Below are 17,952 nucleotides of genomic sequence, written 5' to 3'. Positions count from 1 at the left end.
GAAGCCACTCCTCAGTAAATGGCACATGAAAGCCGCTTGGAGTTTGCCAAAAGGCTACTAAAGACTTGCTGACCATGAGAAACAAGATTCTCTGGTCTGATGAAACACATATTGAACTCTTTGGCTTGAATGCCAAGCGTCACGGTGGAGCATGGTTGTGGCAGCATCTTGCTGTGTTTATCAGTGGCAGGGACTGGGAGATTAGTCAGGATCGAAGGAAAACGAATTAAGCAAAGTACAGAGACTAGTCAGGATCGAAGAAAAGATGAACTGAGCAAAGTACAGAGAGATCCTTGATGTAAACCTGTACCAGAGAGCTCAGGACCTCAGATCTGGGCGAAGGTTCACCTTCCGAGAGGGCAACGACACTAAGAACACAGCAAAGACAACACAGGAGTGGCTTCGGGACAAGTCTCTGAATGTCCTTGCGTGGCCCAGTCAGAGCCTGGACTTGAACCCGATATAACATTTCTGGAGACCTGAGAATAGCTGTTCAGCGACGCGCCCCATCCAACCTGACAGAGCTTGAGAGGATCTGCAGAGAAGAATGCAAGTGTTCCAAGGTTGTAGCATCATACCCAAGAAGACTCGAGGCTGTAATCACTGACTAAAGGGTCTGAATACTTATGTAAATAAATAATTTCAGTTTATTTTATACATTTGCACAAAAAAAAATTAAAACCTGTTTTTACTTTGTCATGATGGGGTATTGTCTGTAGATTGATGGGGGAGGGGGGCGGCATTTTTAAAATCCATTTTAGAGTATAGGTTGTAGCATGACAAAATGGAAGAGTGATTTTTTTTTTTTACAGTAAACATTACACTCACAAAAGTTACAAAATAATAAAGACATTTCAAATGTCATATTATGTCTATATACAGTGGTGTAATGATGCGCAAATAGATAAAGTACAAAAGGGAAAATAAATAAACATAAATATTGGTTGTATTTACAATGGTGTTTGTTTTTCACTGGTTGTCCTTTTCTTGTGGCAACAGGTCACAAAGCTTGCTGCTGTGATGGCACACTGTGGCATTTCACCCAGTAGATATGGGAGTTTACCAAAATCGGGTTTGTTTTCAAATTCTTTGTGGATCTGTGTAATCTGAGGGAAATATGTGTCTCTAAAATGGTCATACATTTAGAAGGAGATTAAGAGGTGCAGCTCAGTTTCTCTCTCTCTCTCTCTCTCTCTCTCTCTCTCTCTCTCTCTCTCTCTCTTTCTGCATGTGTATGCGGGGTATTGGGGTGGGCTAGGGGGACATGGTAGTTCATAGCCCTCTTGATTAGCAGAGGGAAGGCAACAGTGCTCGTTTGAGAGAGTGAAATTGTGTGTGTGTGCGCGTGTGTGTGATACACTAGGGGCAGCAGTCAGTCCGCCACAACAACAACATAGGCCTTATGCTAATGAATGCTTGTTCTCTCTCCCTTCTTTCTCCCTCTCCCTCTGACTCTCTCCCTTTGCCTCTCTCACTTCCTCTCTCTCTCTCTCTCTCCTTTCCATCTCCCCCGCTCTCTTGCAGACAGCCCTGCTGTCAATCTACTGCTTCAATCACAGTTGGCATGACCTGAGGAGATGGATGGAGGTGAAGATGTGACATAGGGGCTGGGCAGATAGCTTAGGAGGTTGGTGCCACCTTCATTGGGGAGAACGGACTTGGTAATGGTAATTGCTGGAGGGGAATGTGTGGAATGGTATCAAAGACATCAAACATGGTTTCCTTAAACATTCAAATAGAATTTAGAATATGATCATTTTCACATATAGCACACAAACAGACATAATACACTGACATACAGTATTAACCAGATAAATACTCTAATAGTCCAAAAAGATATATTGATTCCTTCATCTACCATAGTCCCCGCACAACCTTCCAATTTATTATATTTAAATAGTTAAAATAGTATTGTTTGCATATATATTTTGAAAGGTTTCTGGTTTGCTCAGATACAGTGCCTTGCGAAAGTATTCGGCCCCCTTGAACTTTGCGACCTTTTGCACATTTCAGGCTTCAAACATAAAGATATAAAACTGTATTTTTTTGTGAAGAATCAACAACAAGTGGGACACAATCATGAAGTGGAACGACATTTATTGGATATTTCAAACTTTTTTAACAAATCAAAAACTGAAAAATTGGGCGTGCAAAATTATTCAGCCCCTTTACTTTCAGTGCAGCAAACTCTCTCCAGAAGTTCAGTGAGGATCTCTGAATGATCCAATGTTGACCTAAATGACTAATGATGATAAATACAATCCACCTGTGTGTAATCAAGTCTCCGTATAAATGCACCTGCACTGTGATAGTCTCAGAGGTCCGTTAAAAGCGCAGAGAGCATCATGAAGAACAAGGAACACACCAGGCAGGTCCGAGATACTGTTGTGAAGAAGTTTAAAGCCGGATTTGGATACAAAAAGATTTCCCAAGCTTTAAACATCCCAAGGAGCACTGTGCAAGCGATAATATTGAAATGGAAGGAGTATCAGACCACTGCAAATCTACCAAGACCTGGCCGTCCCTCTAAACTTTCAGCTCATACAAGGAGAAGACTGATCAGAGATGCAGCCAAGAGGCCCATGATCACTCTGGATGAACTGCAGAGATCTACAGCTGAGGTGGGAGACTCTGTCCATAGGACAACAATCAGTCGTATATTGCACAAATCTGGCCTTTATGGAAGAGTGGCAAGAAGAAAGCCATTTCTTAAAGATATCCATAAAAAGTGTTGTTTAATGCTTGCCACAAGCCACCTGGGAGACACACCAAACATGTGGAAGAAGGTGCTCTGGTCAGATGAAACCAAAATTGAACATTTTGGCAACAATGCAAAACGTTATGTTTGGCGTAAAAGCAACACAGCTCATCACCCTGAACACACCATCCCCACTGTCAAACATGGTGGTGGCAGCATCATGGTTTGGGCCTGCTTTTCTTCAGCAGGGACAGGGAAGATGGTTAAAATTGATGGGAAGATGGATGGAGCCAAATACAGGACCATTCTGGAAGAAAACCTGATGGAGTCTGCAAAAGACCTGAGACTGGGGGAGATTTGTCTTCCAACAAGACAATGATCCAAAACATAAAGCAAAATCTACAATGGAATGGTTCAAAAATAAACATATCCTGGTGTTAGAATGGCCAAGTCAAAGTCCAGACCTGAATCCAATCGAGAATCTGTGGAAAGAACTGAAAACTGCTGTTCACAAATGCTCTCCATCCAACCTCACTGAGCTCGAGCTGTTTTGCAAGGAGGAATGGGAAAAATGTCAGTCTCTCGATGTGCAAAACTGATAGAGACATACCCCAAGCGACTTACAGCTGTAATCGCAGCAAAAGGTGGCGCTACAAAGTATTAACTTAAGGGGGCTGAATAATTTTGCACGCCCAATTTTTCAGTTTTTGATTTGTTAAAAAGTTTGAAATATCCAATAAATGTCGTTCCACTTCATGATTGTGTCCCACTTGTTGTTGATTCTTCACAAAAAAATACAGTTTTATATCTTTATGTTTGAAGCCTGAAATGTGGCAAAAGGTCGCAAAGTTCAAGGGGGCCGAATACTTTCGCAAGGCATTGTACATTTTTCAAATTCTTTATTGCTCTAAATCTAAATGTTATTTGGACTATTCCTCTTTTCTGTCTTTATAACACATAGATGTGGACAATTTATTCCTAGTATTTACTTAATGTCTGTCTCTTACCAACTGAATACTGTTGTGAATAGAGTTTGGCTGTTTTAAATGGTGTACATTGTGAAATAAAATAAGCATGTTTTTTTCAATTATTGTGTTGATTGATGACCAGCCAAGTGTCACACCCTGATCTGTTTCACCTGTCTTTGTGATTGCCTCCACCCCCCTCTAGGTGTCTCCCATCTTCCCCATTATCCCCTGTGTATTTACACCTGTGTTCTCTGTTTGTCTGTTGCCAGTTCATCTTGTTTGTCAAGTCAACCAGCATTTTGTCTCAGCTACTTCTTTTCCCCCAGTCTCTCTTTTTTTCACCCTCCTGGTTTTGACCCTTGCTTGTCCTGTCTCTGAGCCCGCCTGCCTGACTACTCTGTCTGCCTGCCATCCTGTACCTTTGCCCCACCTCTGGATTACCGACCTCTTCCTGACCTGACCCTGAGCCTGCCTGCCATCCTGTACCTTTGCCCCTACTCTGGATTATCAACCCCTGACTGCCTTGACCTGTCATTTGCCTGCCCCTGTTGCTGTAATAAACATTTACTTTGACACAGTCTGCATCTGGGTCTTACCTTCAAACCTGATAGTACGAACTGGCCATGACTGACCCAGCAGTCCCGGGACAGCTGCGCGACACCATCTCCTCTCAAGGAGCAACCATCTGGAGGCACGAGGAACTGCTTCGTGGCCTTAGGGAGGGGGTCAAAATGTTGGCTGAACGCCATGACCGGGCATTGTATATTTTGCTGGAGCAACTGTGGTAACCCCACAGCCCCTCAGTAACTCAGTTGCTAGCAGTGCCATCTCATCGGTCACTCCACCTTCTCGGGAGCCCCACTTGAGCCACCGCTTCCCAAGCCTATGCAACTAGGTAGTCAGTGGAACGGTAATACAGGATCAACACGAAGAGTTGTCTGTATTGCGGGACTCTTGGTCATTTTGTGTCCTCTTGTCCTTTAAAAAGACCAGGCTCACTGGTAGGAGTGAGTACTCTGGTGGGCCATATGGAGAGCTTTCTTGCTTTCCTTGCTCGCACCCCTTTTCATGCCATACCGTGTGGGGAAAGCAGTCTAAATCTCTCCGGATCCTCATTGACTCTGGGACCGATGAGAGCTTTTAGGATGCTACCCTGGCTTCCGAGCTGAACATACCCACTCAGCCCCTTTCTTCTCCCATGGATGTTAGAGCGCTGGATGGGCGATCTATAAGCCGCGTCATTCATATTACCACTCCCATCAACCTACGGGTGTCAGGGAATCACAGCGAGACTATTCAATTCCTGCTCATGAAGTCTCCTCAGATTCCCGTGGTTTTGTGATTCTCCTGGCTCCAGCGACACAATCCTCCTCATCAACTGGTCTACTGGTGCCATCATGGGCTGGAGTCCATTGTGAAGACGGCGCAACTTTCCCCGGGACGTATTCCTGGGGGCTCGGAAAATGCCCCGGACCTCTCCACCATTCCCGCAGAGTACCAGGACATTTGGGAGGTGTTCAACAAGGCCCGGGCCACTTCACTTCTGCCGTACCGACCATATGACTGCGGAATTGACCTTTCCCCTAGCACCACTCCGCTCCGGGGGACAACTGTACTTGTTATCGGGACCGGAGACCAAGGCTATGGGCACCCACATTGGGGACTCCCTAGCTGCAGGATTTATATGTCCTTCATCCTCTCCCGCCGGTGCAGGGTTCTTTGTGGAGAAGAAGGACAAGAGCCTACGCCCGTGCATCAACTACCGGGAACTCAATGGCATAACGGTGAAAAACCGCTACAACTCATCTCCTCGGCCTTCGAGCCGCTCCAGGGGGCCACTGTGTTTTCCAAGCTGGATCTTCGGAACGCCTACCACCTGGTGCAGATACGGGAGGGGAATGAGTGGAAGACCGCCTTCAACACGGCCAGAGGCCACTAAGTATTTGGTCATGCCATTTGTCCTCACCAATGCCCCTGCTGTGTTCCAGGCTCCGGTAAATTATGTTCTCTGCAACATGTTGAACTGGTTCATCTTCGTCTACATTGATGACATCTTCGTCTTCTCCCACTCCCCCCAAAAACATGTACTCCACGTATGACAGGTTCTTCAACGCCAGAGACATCCTGGATCCAGACCTCATCGTGGATTTCCAACGCCAACACCCCGGTCAACCAGGTATGCGCCCAGGTAGGACACCAGCCTACTAATTTCACTTGCTAATGCATTTGAGGAGCTACTTCCGGCGCCGACAGAGATGGCCGACAGAGATGGCCGCCTCGCTTCGCGTTCCTAGGAAACTATGCAGTGTTTTGTTTTTTTACGTGTTATTTCTTACATTAGTACCCCAGGTCATCTTAGGTTTCATTACATACAGTCGAGAAGAACTACTGAATATAAGATCAGCGTCAACTCACCATCAGTACAACCAAGAATATGTTTTTCGCGACGCGGATCCTGTGTTCTGCCTTTCAACCAGGACAACGGAATGGATCCTATGCGGCGACCCAAAAAAACGACTCCGAAAAAGAGGGAAACGAGGCGGTCTTCTGGTCAGACTCCGGAGACGGGCACATCGTGCACCACTCCCTAGCATTCTTCTCGCCAATGTCCAGTCTCTTGACAACAAGGTTGATGAAATCCGAGCAAGGGTAGCATTCCAGAGGGACATCAGAGACTGTAACGTTCTTTGCTTCACGGAAACATGGCTCACTGGAGAGACGCTATTGGAGGCGGTGCAGCCAGCGGGTTTCTCCACGCATCGCGCCGACAAAAACAAACATCTTTCTGGTAAGAAGAGGGGCGGGGGCATATGCCTTATGGCTAACGAGACATGGTGTGATGAAAGAAACATACAGGAACTCAAATCCTTCTGTTCACCTGATTTAGAATTCCTCACAATCAAATGTAGACCGCATTATCTACCAAGAGAATTCTCTTCGATTATAATCACAGCCGTATATATCCCCCCCCAAGCAGACACATCGATGTTTCTGAACGAACTTTATTTGACTCTTTGCAAACTGGAATCCATTTATCCGGAGGCTGCATTCATTGTAGCTGGGGATTTTAACAAGGCTAATCTGAAAACAAGACTCCCTAAATTTTATCAGCATATCGATTGCGCAACCAGGGGTGGAAAAACCTTGGATCATTGTTACTCTAACTTCCGCGACGCATATAAGGCCCTGCCCCGCCCTCCTTTCGGAAAAGCTGACCACGACTCCATTTTGTTGATCCCTGCCTACAGACAGAAACTAAAACAAGAGGCTCCCACGCTGAGGTCTGTCCAACGCTCGTCCGACCAAGCTGACTACACACTCCAAGACTGCTTCCATCACGTGGACTGGGAGATGTTTCGTATTGCGTCAGATAACAATATTGACGAATACGCTGATTCGGTGTGCGAGTTCATTAGAACGTGCGTTGAAGATGTCGTTCCCATAGCAACGATTAAAACATTCCCTAACCAGAAACCGTGGATTGATGGCAGCATTCGCGTGAAACTGAAACTGCTTTTAATCAGGGCAAGGTGACTGGTAACATGACCGAATACAAACAGTGCAGCTGTTCCCTCCGCAAGGCTATCAAACAAGCTAAGCGTCAGTACAGAGACAAAGTAGAATCTCAATTCAACGGCTCAGACACAAGAGGCATGTGGCAGGGTCTACAGTCAATCACGGACTACAAGAAGAAATCCAGCCCAGTCACGGACCCAGGATGTCTTGCTCCCAGGCAGACTAAATATCTTTTTTGCCCGCTTTGAGGACAATACAGTGCCACTGACACGGCCTGCAACGAAAACATGCGGACTCTCCTTCACTGCAGCTGAGGTGAGTAAGACATTTAAACATGTTAACCCTCGCAAGGCTGCAGGCCCAGACGGCATCCCCAGCCGCGCCCTCAGAGCATGCGCAGACCAGCTGGCCGGTGTGTTTACAGACATATTCAATCAATCCCTATACCAGTCTGCTGTTCCCACATGCTTCAAGAGGGCCACCATTGTTCCTGTTCCCAAGAAAGCTAAGGTAACTGAGCTAAACGACTACCGCCCCGTAGCACTCACTTCCGTCATCATGAAGTGCTTTGAGAGACTAGTCAAGGACCATATCACCTCCACCCTACCTGACACCCTAGACCCACTCCAATTTGCTTACCGCCCAAATAGGTCCACAGACGATGCAATCTCAACCACACTGCACACTGCCCTAACCCATCTGGACAAGAGGAATACCTACGTGAGAATGCTGTTCATCGACTACAGCTCGGCATTCAACACCATAGTACCCTCCAAGCTCGTCATCAAGCTCGAGACCCTGGGTCTCGACCCCGCCCTGTGCAGCTGGGTACTGGACTTCCTGACGGGCCGCCCCAAGGTGGTGAGGGTAGGCAACAACATCTCCACCCCGCTGATCCTCAACACTGGGGCCCCACAAGGGTGCGTTCTGAGCCCTCTCCTGTACTCCCTGTTCACCCACGACTGCGTGGCCACACACGCCTCCAACTCAATCATCAAGTTTGCGGACGACACAACAGTGGTAGGCTTGATTAGCAACAACGACGAGACGGCCTACAGGGAGGAGGTGAGGGCCCTCGGAGTGTGGTGTCAGGAAAATAACCTCACACTCAACGTCAACAAAACTAAGGAGATGATTGTGGACTTCAGGAAACAGCAGAGGGAACACCCCCCTATCCACATCGATGGAACAGTAGTGGAGAGGGTAGCAAGTTTTAAGTTCCTCGGCATACACATCACAGACAAACTGAATTGGTCCACTCACACAGACAGCATCGTGAAGAAGGCGCAGCAGCGCCTCTTCAAACTCAGGAGGCTGAAGAAATTTGGCTTGTCACCAAAAGCACTCACAAACTTCTACAGATGCACAATCGAGAGCATCCTGGCGGGCTGTATCACCGCCTGGTACGGCAACTGCTCGGCCCTCAACCGTAAGGCTCTCCAGAGGGTAGTGAGGTCTGCACAACGCATCACCGGGGCAAACTACCTGCCCTCCAGGACACCTACACCACCCGATGTTAGAGGAAGGCCATAAAGATCATCAAGGACATCAACCACCCGAGCCACTGCCTGTTCACCCCGCTATCATCCAGAAGGCGAGGTCAGTACAGGTGCATCAAAGCTGGGACCGAGAGACTGAAAAACAGCTTCTATCTCAAGGCCATCAGACTGTTAAACAGCCACCACTAACATTGAGTGGCTGCTGCCAACACACTGACACTGACACTGACTCAACTCCAGCCACTTTAATAATGGGAATTGATGGGAAATGATGTAAATATATCACTAGCCACTTTAAACAATGCTACCTTATATAATGTTTACATACCCTACATTATTCATCTCATATGCATACGTATATACTGTACTCTATATCATCGACTGCATCCTTATGTAATACATGTATCACTAGCCACTTTAACTATGCCACTTTGTTTACATACTCATCTCATATGTATATACTGTACTCGATATCAGCTACTGTATCTTGCCTATGCTGCTCTGTACCATCACTCATTCATATATCCTTATGTACATATTCTTTATCCCCTTACACTGTGTATAAGACAGTAGTTTTGGAATTGTTAGTTAGATTACTTGTTGGTTATTACTGCATTGTCGGAACTAGAAGCACAAGCATTTCGCTACACTCACATTAACATCTGCTAACCATGTGTATGTGACAAATAAAATTTGATTTGATTTGATTTGATATAAAGGGGAAGAAGAAGGTCCCCAGAGACACATCTTCAGGAAGGAACAATGATATATATAAACTTCTGGATTACTGATGCTATGTATTGGCCAGTGAGAGGCTTTGAAGCCACCAGTCGGCCATATTTGAACTCCCCAGAATAAGCAGAAGGACAAAATTACATGTACTTGAGTATTTATGTTGTAGTGGGGACAGTAACATAAAACGTACACTTTAAGGAAAACAAAATTGCACACCTCTTCAAGGAACCCCCACTGGTGGTCAATAAGAGTGGTCACAATATTGGGGACAGTTTGGTGAGATCTGACCTGATCCCTGAGCCCACTCAGACACTCTTGACATCCATTCCAAATAGGAACTACAAATGTGGCTCATGCGCACAGTGCAATAGCACTACAAAAACATCCTTCTCAGATATCCACATACAGATCGAAAAATTCCTGTTTAGGGGTATCATCTCATGCAAGACAAAGGGAGTAATCTATCTCATCACCCTTCTTATGAACAATTATATTTTCTGTGAACAGGTCTTGTAAATGAGTATATTCTTTCTACAGCTTATCAGAGTACACCAATATGACCCCTGTTGATGATGCATATTATGCACTATGGTTGAACCAGAATATTACAAAAACATTTCATGAAATTGGAAATATTTAAATATATAGGTAACATTTTTATGAAACAATAACATTAATGTTATGCTAATACTAATGATAACAATGACATGATATATTCAATATGCTGTGAGCTATTGTCTTTTAACAGTTTCGCTTGGTTCATTCTGATCAAACTACTGTAGCAATTGGGACACACCCCTAATTGCACTGTTTGTCTACATAAACTGGTTCAAGCATTCATGACATCACCCTGTTTGTCTACATAAACTGGTTCAAGCATTCATGACATCACCCTGTTTGTCTACATAAACTGGTTCAAGCATTCATGACATTACCCTGAAGAAGACACAGTGATGCCATAACGTTGGTGTTTCTTTACCTAATAAATTACTGGGAGCTGATATATATGGTGTGCGACTTTGTTTTTGTAGCTTACAGTTTGTTCTCGGTTAGTCAGCACCTCCACACTACATCATTTTCTCTGGGTGTGCGCCAGCTCATGCTTTTCATTGGACTGATCATGTCAACATCATACTTTCAAAATCTTAGCTAGTAGTCATCATCATGAATCAGGTCGACAATCTACTGGCAAATCCTTTTCAACCCTTGTAATATGAAGAGAAATTATAGATAAAATGTATCGGTGCTCATCGGGCCGTAAACATTACACAAAAAGTTGGAAATCTCAAATTCAACAATGAGTGGTTTGGAAGGAATCAATGGCTAACTGCATGCATTGCAAATTAATCACTAGCCTGCTATTCAGTGGAGAGGCTGTTTGGTCCAAGTCTGGGTTTAACATCTTAGGCCTAGGCCCCTTTTCTCTCCACTTCCTGCCTGAATGACGTTCCCAAAGTAAACTGCCTGTAGCTCAGGTCCTGAAGCCAGGATATGCATATAATTGGTACCATTGGAAAGAAGATTTTTTTTTTGAGAGACCATCCTCTTAGAAATGCAAGAGAAAGGTTATATTAAAAACTCCCTGGATGCAATTCCTATCGCTTCCATGTGGTGTTTGCAGTCTATGTTCAAGGTTTCAGGCTTGTAACTTCAAAATTGAATAACAAATAACAGTTTAAGTAGAAAGACAGTCTTGGAAATTCGTGTTTGTGCACGCCATGAAGACATTACGCACCTGCTAAAATCGGTTTCTTATTGAACATACTTCTTTCCGAAATAAATATTATAGTTTGATAACATTTTAGGGTATCTGAGGAGTACATAGAAACATATTTTGACTTGTTGAAACAAAGTTTAGGTGTAGATTTTCAGATTCCTTTCTTTGCAAGTTGAACGAGTGGATTACTCAAATCGATTGCGCCAACTAAACAGACTTTTTGGGATATAAAGAAGGATTTCATCTAACAAAATGACACTCCATGTTATAGCTGGGATCCATAGGATGACACATCAGAGGAAGATTTTCAAAAAGTAAGGGAATATTTAATATATGAAACCTGTGCCGGCGGAAAAATATTTTGATGTTGGGCGTCGTCCTCAAACAATCACATGGCATGTTTTCGCTGTAATAGCTACTGTAAATCGGACAGTGCAGTTAGATTAACAAAAATTGAAGCTTTCAGCCGATATAAGACACTTTTGTACCTAAATGTTTAAAATCCATAATATTTATGATTAGTTTTTTGAATTGCGCGCCCTCCAGTTTTACCGGAAGTTGTCCTGCTAGCGGGACACCTATCTTTATTAAGGGTCTCTTGTCCTAGCTTAAAAGGATAAACAATCACATGCAACACCATGGGCCAGAAAATACATGAATACATGACTTCTGCTGCATTCAAAACAACTGGAAACTTGGAACTGGGAAATCTCAGACTTCAGTGAGTTCAAGACAACTGGAACTCTGAAAATATCAAGCTCCGACTCGGAAAATACGTTTTGAACGCTCATCCAACTCAGAATTCCAAGTCAGGAACTCTGGCCTCTGTTGGGTGTGGAGTCATGCACAGAGAGCAGAGGATTCGGAAAACACTTTATTTCCGTACAGGCACAGCGCACAGAGAGTGACGACGAACACAGGCGTAAAACACTCCAAAATGTACTACACAGGTACATGCGCTGTACAGCAGAAAATCCAAAAGACAGGAACACTCCTTGACCAAAAACAGCAAACAAGCCCGCACGAACACAGGCGGGCCAACTGAACTTAAATAACCCCAACCAAAAACCCCAAACAAGGAACAGGTGAAACCAATTAGACCCAACAAAACGAAAAGGGGAAAAGGGATCGGTAGCAGCTAGTAGACCGGTCCGCCGAGCGCCACCAGAACGGGAAGGGGAGCCACCTTCGGTGATATTTGTGACAGCCTCTTTCTAGAGCTCCGACCTAAAGACCACTGACGTCATGATTCGACCTTGTTTTTTTCAGAGTTCCCAGTTGTTTTGAAAGCACCATAAATCAAGAGAATGCCAGACGTTGATGACAATGTTTGAAGACAAAGTTTGCCCACAAGAAGGACCACCGCGCCACCTTCCTGTTTAAGTGAGCACAGCACAACAAGGTGAGCCCAAAAATGTATTGTGTACTGCTGCATAAATGATGTAATATGCCAGGGATGTATACTGTAGCTAAGAAAGTAATACTAAGTGTATGTTGTGTAGTAAGCTGTTAGTAGCCAATGTGCCTCACCCTAATAATTTGGTCCCTTTCCCCATCATCAACTTGGTGGTGCATACTGTTCTGACTTGGTGGGGCAAATGTAGCCTAGAACCAGTTTTAGAGAAATGTAATCATTGAATATTGTAATAGCTTTCATTGTCTGCTTATATCGGGTGCCGAAGATGTGGATGTCGATTAAGGCAGCCCTCCGTACCTCTCTGATTCAGAGGGGTTGGGTTAAATGCGGAAGACACATTTCAGTTGAATGCATTCAGTTGTACAACTGACTAGGTATCTGTCACATTCTGACCTTAGTTCCTTTGTTTTGGCTTTGTTTTAGTATGGTCAGAGAGTGAGTTGGGGTGGGCAGTCTATGTTCTTTTTTCTATAATTTGGGATTTCTGTGTTTGGCCTGGTATGGTTCTCAATCAGAGGCAGCTGTCAATCGTTGTCCCTGATTGAGAACCAGACTTAGGTAGCCTGGTTTCACCTTTGAGTTGTGGGTGATTATTTTCTGTTCTGTGTTTTGTGTGTATTCACTGTACAGGACTGTTTCGGTTTCATTTCGTTCTCTTTGTTGTTTTATTCGTTAGTGTTCTGAGTTATAATAAATATCATAAACACTTACCACGCTGCGCATTGGTCCTCCGATCCTTCCTACTACTCCTCCTCGTCCCTTCCCCATTTATTTATCCTACGGTTCTGACTTCGTGTACTTGGGAGAACACTGTAAGAACGGCCCATGTTCTGAATTCTCACGCTGTACATTTCAAAAGTGCTGAACAAATAGTTACATTGACTACGTCCATCTTAGCTCGCTCATTAATGTCTTAATCGGAATGATGGATTGCCTCTTATCCGCTCATCGTTCCCTTATGCCATAGTTTGTACATCTCAACTGTCAGTAGAAACCACATTTGTTTAAGCAAGTCAGCCATATCAGCAATGTTTTATAAAAGGCAGTAAATGAGGCTGAATGAACTGTTTCGCTGCCAGACAAGGTTCCGCTGATAGCCAGGTGTAGCAGTGGTAAGGATTCACTCCATGGTGCTGAAAAGAAACCTCTGCTGTTGGGACAGCTTTATGTAGGACCTAACAGTTTGTGGGCACAGTTTTTCACTGTTATAGTGCAATTAATGTAATTTTTTGTGTTGTGTAGTGGCTTTGCTGGCATGCATCTAAAAACATTTTTTGTTTGTTTGCCGCACCAAGATATACATGCTAAAATCTCCACTGGCAACCCTACTCATGGGATCAAAAGTCCTGCACATTCCTACATACTAAGTAGCTCTCCAGGAGGAGAGTTAGTCACCTTTGAAGGGTACTTCTCAGGACCAGTAGGGTACCTCTCTGTAAGAAATGGGGTGTCCAATACTGGGAATAATGTGCCAAAGATTTTCTGCTCATAAGAGCTCATTTGTTGCTCTCTCTCTATCCAGCTTGTGGATGTGTGTAGTTCTATCCTTCTCTTTCAGATACGGCTGTGTGGCCATGCAGCGTCAACATTCAGCTCAGGTCTCAGGTTCAGAATGAATCTATAGCTATGGTTCCCTCACACATTCATTTTTCCAGCCAGGGAACGACTGTCACAAAACATATTAACAGTATGGTACTCAGAGGAAATGGACACGCCTTAATATTCACTAAGGATATGCAACCGCCTGATTCAGCATCTAACACGCACTAGTGCTTCCACATACTCACAACACCACCACCCTTGACGGCTATACACACTCCAAACATACTCATGGTACATTGCTAATCAATCACCTCCTTTTACACTTTGTTGTGCCAGAGAATATCTGTCATGAGAGAGAGCAGCCTGGGATGTAGTGGACAACATCGCTTTCCCTGCAGATTTGGGACAGGAAGTCAATTACTCTAGGTTCCAACTGTGTCAAACTGAAGAAAATACATTCCAACATCCTGGATGAAATGAGGTGGGAAATTCTCATTGAAAGCAATGGGAAACTGTCCAACTCATGAATGTGAGTTGATTGGTTAAATGGATTAGGTTGGAATTGAGTTCACCCCAACCCTGACCTCCATTTATCATCATGGAGAGTCTATAATGTATGAAACGAATAAGCAATGGCAGCAGGCTATCCTTTCCCATTCTTTTCTACATAGGCGGTGTGTGTGTGTGTGTGTGTACCCAAGAAATACTATTATCTTCCAGGTACCGGAAAGTAAAACAAGGAAAATTCTCCCTCGTGAAGGCCATTTTCAGTTTAGGGTTGGGTTTAGGGTTAGCGGTTAGGGTTAGTTAATTAGGGTTAGCGGTTAGGTTTAGGGTAAGGGTTGGTAGTTGTAGTAGTAGTAGTAATAGTAATTGTATTAGTAGTGCTAGTAGTAGTAGTAGTAGTAGTGCTAGTAGTAGTACTAGTAGTAGTACTAGTGGTAGTACTAGTAGTAGTAATAGTACTAGTAATAATAGTAGTAATAGAAGTAGTAATTGTAGCAATAGTAGCAGTAGTCGTAGTAGTAATAGTAGTACTAGTAATAATAATAGTAATAGTAGTAATAGTAGTAGTAATAGTAATACTAGAAGTAGTAATTGTAGCAATAGTAGCAGTAGTAGTAATAGTAGTAGTAGTAGTACTAGTAGCAATAGTAGTAGTAGTAATAATAATAGTAATAGTAGTGCTAGTAGTAGTAATAATAATAATAGTAATAGTAGTAGCAGTAGTAGCAGCCTGCTACTGCACTGCAGTAGTAACGGAGTAACGACTGATAGCATGTTTGGCATTACAACATGGCTGAGTACTCCATCCTTCCCAGCTCATCATCATCTACAGCTGGAGAGTATACAGACAGTGCAGTGCTATACAGACAGTGCCAAACCAGACTCCAGCATCATGCGCTCATAAACAACTACAGCAGCCATCCACATCCGTCTCTCACCATCTTAATTATTTTCCAGGGTGATAAATGTCCACAGCAGATTGTAATTAAGTCCAGCAGCACTGTCTTATCTTACCATTGTAAAACTAGGACAAACTCCCTCTTGCTCTTTCTACTGCGGAGTAATGGATCACATTGAGTGCTTTTCCAGGAGCGCTACTGTATATTGCAGGCTGCAGCAGTGCCAATACAGGAACACTATATTACAGCCAGGAGTCCAACTACAAAAAGACAAGGGGAAAGATCGGAGACTTTCTGACAATATACATCATGCCTGGTGCCATTCTATACACTTGAACTTGCTGTTTTAGTTGATGACCCCAGAGGATCAATCTGCAATGTATCCCTTTTAAATCTGTCTACTAAGAGGGTAAAACCCCCAACCCGGTGAATATTTCCCCTGACTTCAGCAGCAGTGGGGGTTTGGAGTGAGTGATGTAAGCACTGTCAGTTTCAGCACCTCAGTCAGCACCTAACTCTCCATCCCACACACACACAAACACACGCACACACACACACGGTCAATAATACCTATCACAGGGGATTGTAGACCATGGGAAAATAAGAGCTGATCAATATACTGCAGCTAGAGCATGTTCTATAGGGAATCATAACCTGACCTTTGACCTCTCCACACTCATGCATGCACGCACATACCTTGTAGCATGACAATAATGTTATTCTCTGACTTGCTTCTCTCTTCTTTCACATTGTTCTTCATCTTGACCTTTCTCTGCTGCCAGTATGTGTTATAGTTAGCAACTGAAGGCTCCCTCACCTCGTTTACAGACTGGCTAGTTCAGAGTGAGTGTGCGTGTGAGACAGGTCTGAAACAGTGGCTGTCGGTGCAATGGGGAGCGACTCCACACTATCTGTCCTGACTGTCTGTTTCTGCTGTAGCTGACTTGCTTTTTCGAATCGGTGTACTTTGCAGCTTGACACGTCAAATGTAAATGAGTCCATAGTGAAGGAAGGGGGAGAATATGGCCTGAAGAGATCATGGCAAGGAAAGCTTGGTTTATTGCCCCTTAAGAACCTTGTTCCGCACTCTTCTATCCCCAGAAGGGATTAAGCCCAAGTCTTTTTGTGTCAATATACCCACAAGAGGCATCAACCTCTCCTGTCATTTCAGTATGCAGCTCTTTGTGGATCTCACTGTAATAAATTATGTCCTGCAGTGGTGACACAGAGTGGGGCATTCAATTACTGGAAAGGGAGGAATTGAATGAATAGAAGTCATTTTCTATGTTCACATAAGTCAACCTTTTTTTCTCCCTCTAAAATGTTCACAAGATGTATAATTTTCTCAGACATGGCACATGTTGACTATTTACATCCTGAATAATGGATTCTTGCCATCCATATTGGTCAATTCATTCTTGTCGAGTCCTTCTAATCTAATCTATCATATTTTTTTCCCAATCAACCACATACTGACACACAATCAAAATGCTCTCACTTCTCTTACCTGACACTTCTCCAATAGTTCTTTTAAATGTTTTTTCTTCCTCCGACAGAGATTGTAGATGTAAGAGAAATAGAGATGGAGAGAGAAATGTCAAATAAAGCGTCCTGCCTCTGTGCGACTGTCACAATTTCTATAGGAGCGCTCTTTCCACAACAGTCCCCATACACTCCCTCCACTCGCACGCGACCGAGTAGTCCGACCTCCTCATTTAAAGCCGCGAGCGCTGAACCCCGCCCCCTCCCTCTCAGTCGCGCGCTGAAAGGAGAAACGGGAGCTGAGAGGCAACTACCGTACCCACAGGAGGGAAACCCCTCCCACACAGGAGATGAGGAGGAGAGATGTGAGGAGTGGAGGAGCTCCCTATGATGATGTTGATGGTGGTGAAGATGCACTGTAGTGTTCACTACATTTATACCCCTGGATTTTGCGTTCCTTTTTTTCTTTTGATAATAAATGGTGCTATGCCTTGTTGTTCATTACAATTAATTGATGATGATTATGACACATTCTCATCATCATGGCTGTACCCTAATGATAATCCCTTGATTAACCTATCAGGTGAATCTCTAATGCTAATCCCTTGATTAACCTATCGGGTTAAACCTACCAGGTTAACTGTGCATGCCCAGGTGTTTTATCCACAATACCATGAGGCAGTGTCTTCCTATTTACTAGCCTTCTATTTATAGTCCTATTCCTTATTTCCCTCTGAGCAAATCAGCTGCAAGCATTATTCTGTTCCATACAATCTGAATACAATAGTCCACAAATCAAATGCACAGTCCTATTCTAGAATGGTCTAATTCATTAGAATAGAGAGGGAGAGGAAATATTCCAACTGACCCTCCTGACCCCCTGCTGAGGTTACTGATTCACTGATTCTGTCTTAATAAAGAGTGTCCTTGCTACAGGGTTTGTTTGTGTGTGTGTGTGATATTCAGTGATCT

General features: G+C 43.9%; 1 protein-coding gene across 2 annotated transcripts in view; it reads right to left on the bottom strand.

The window, feature by feature from the left end:
* Window positions 1-17,254, bottom strand: part of LOC112219593 (rabphilin-3A-like) — a 40,059-nt gene extending 22,805 nt beyond the window's left edge. The window contains exon 1 of one of the 2 annotated variants that reach the window (XM_042302150.1): window positions 17,006-17,254. The gene's annotated coding sequence lies outside the window, so the exon portion shown is untranslated. The remainder of the gene's footprint in view (window positions 1-17,005) is intronic. The other variant, XM_024380958.2, reaches the window with a different exon arrangement.
* Window positions 17,255-17,952: the final 698 nt, after the last annotated feature.

Source organism: Oncorhynchus tshawytscha, linkage group LG20 (assembly GCF_018296145.1).
Source record: "Oncorhynchus tshawytscha isolate Ot180627B linkage group LG20, Otsh_v2.0, whole genome shotgun sequence".
In the NCBI taxonomy this organism is placed as follows: domain Eukaryota; kingdom Metazoa; phylum Chordata; class Actinopteri; order Salmoniformes; family Salmonidae; genus Oncorhynchus; species Oncorhynchus tshawytscha.
Note: the sequence above shows the minus strand (reverse complement) of the source record. Positions and strands in the feature narration are given on the sequence as shown.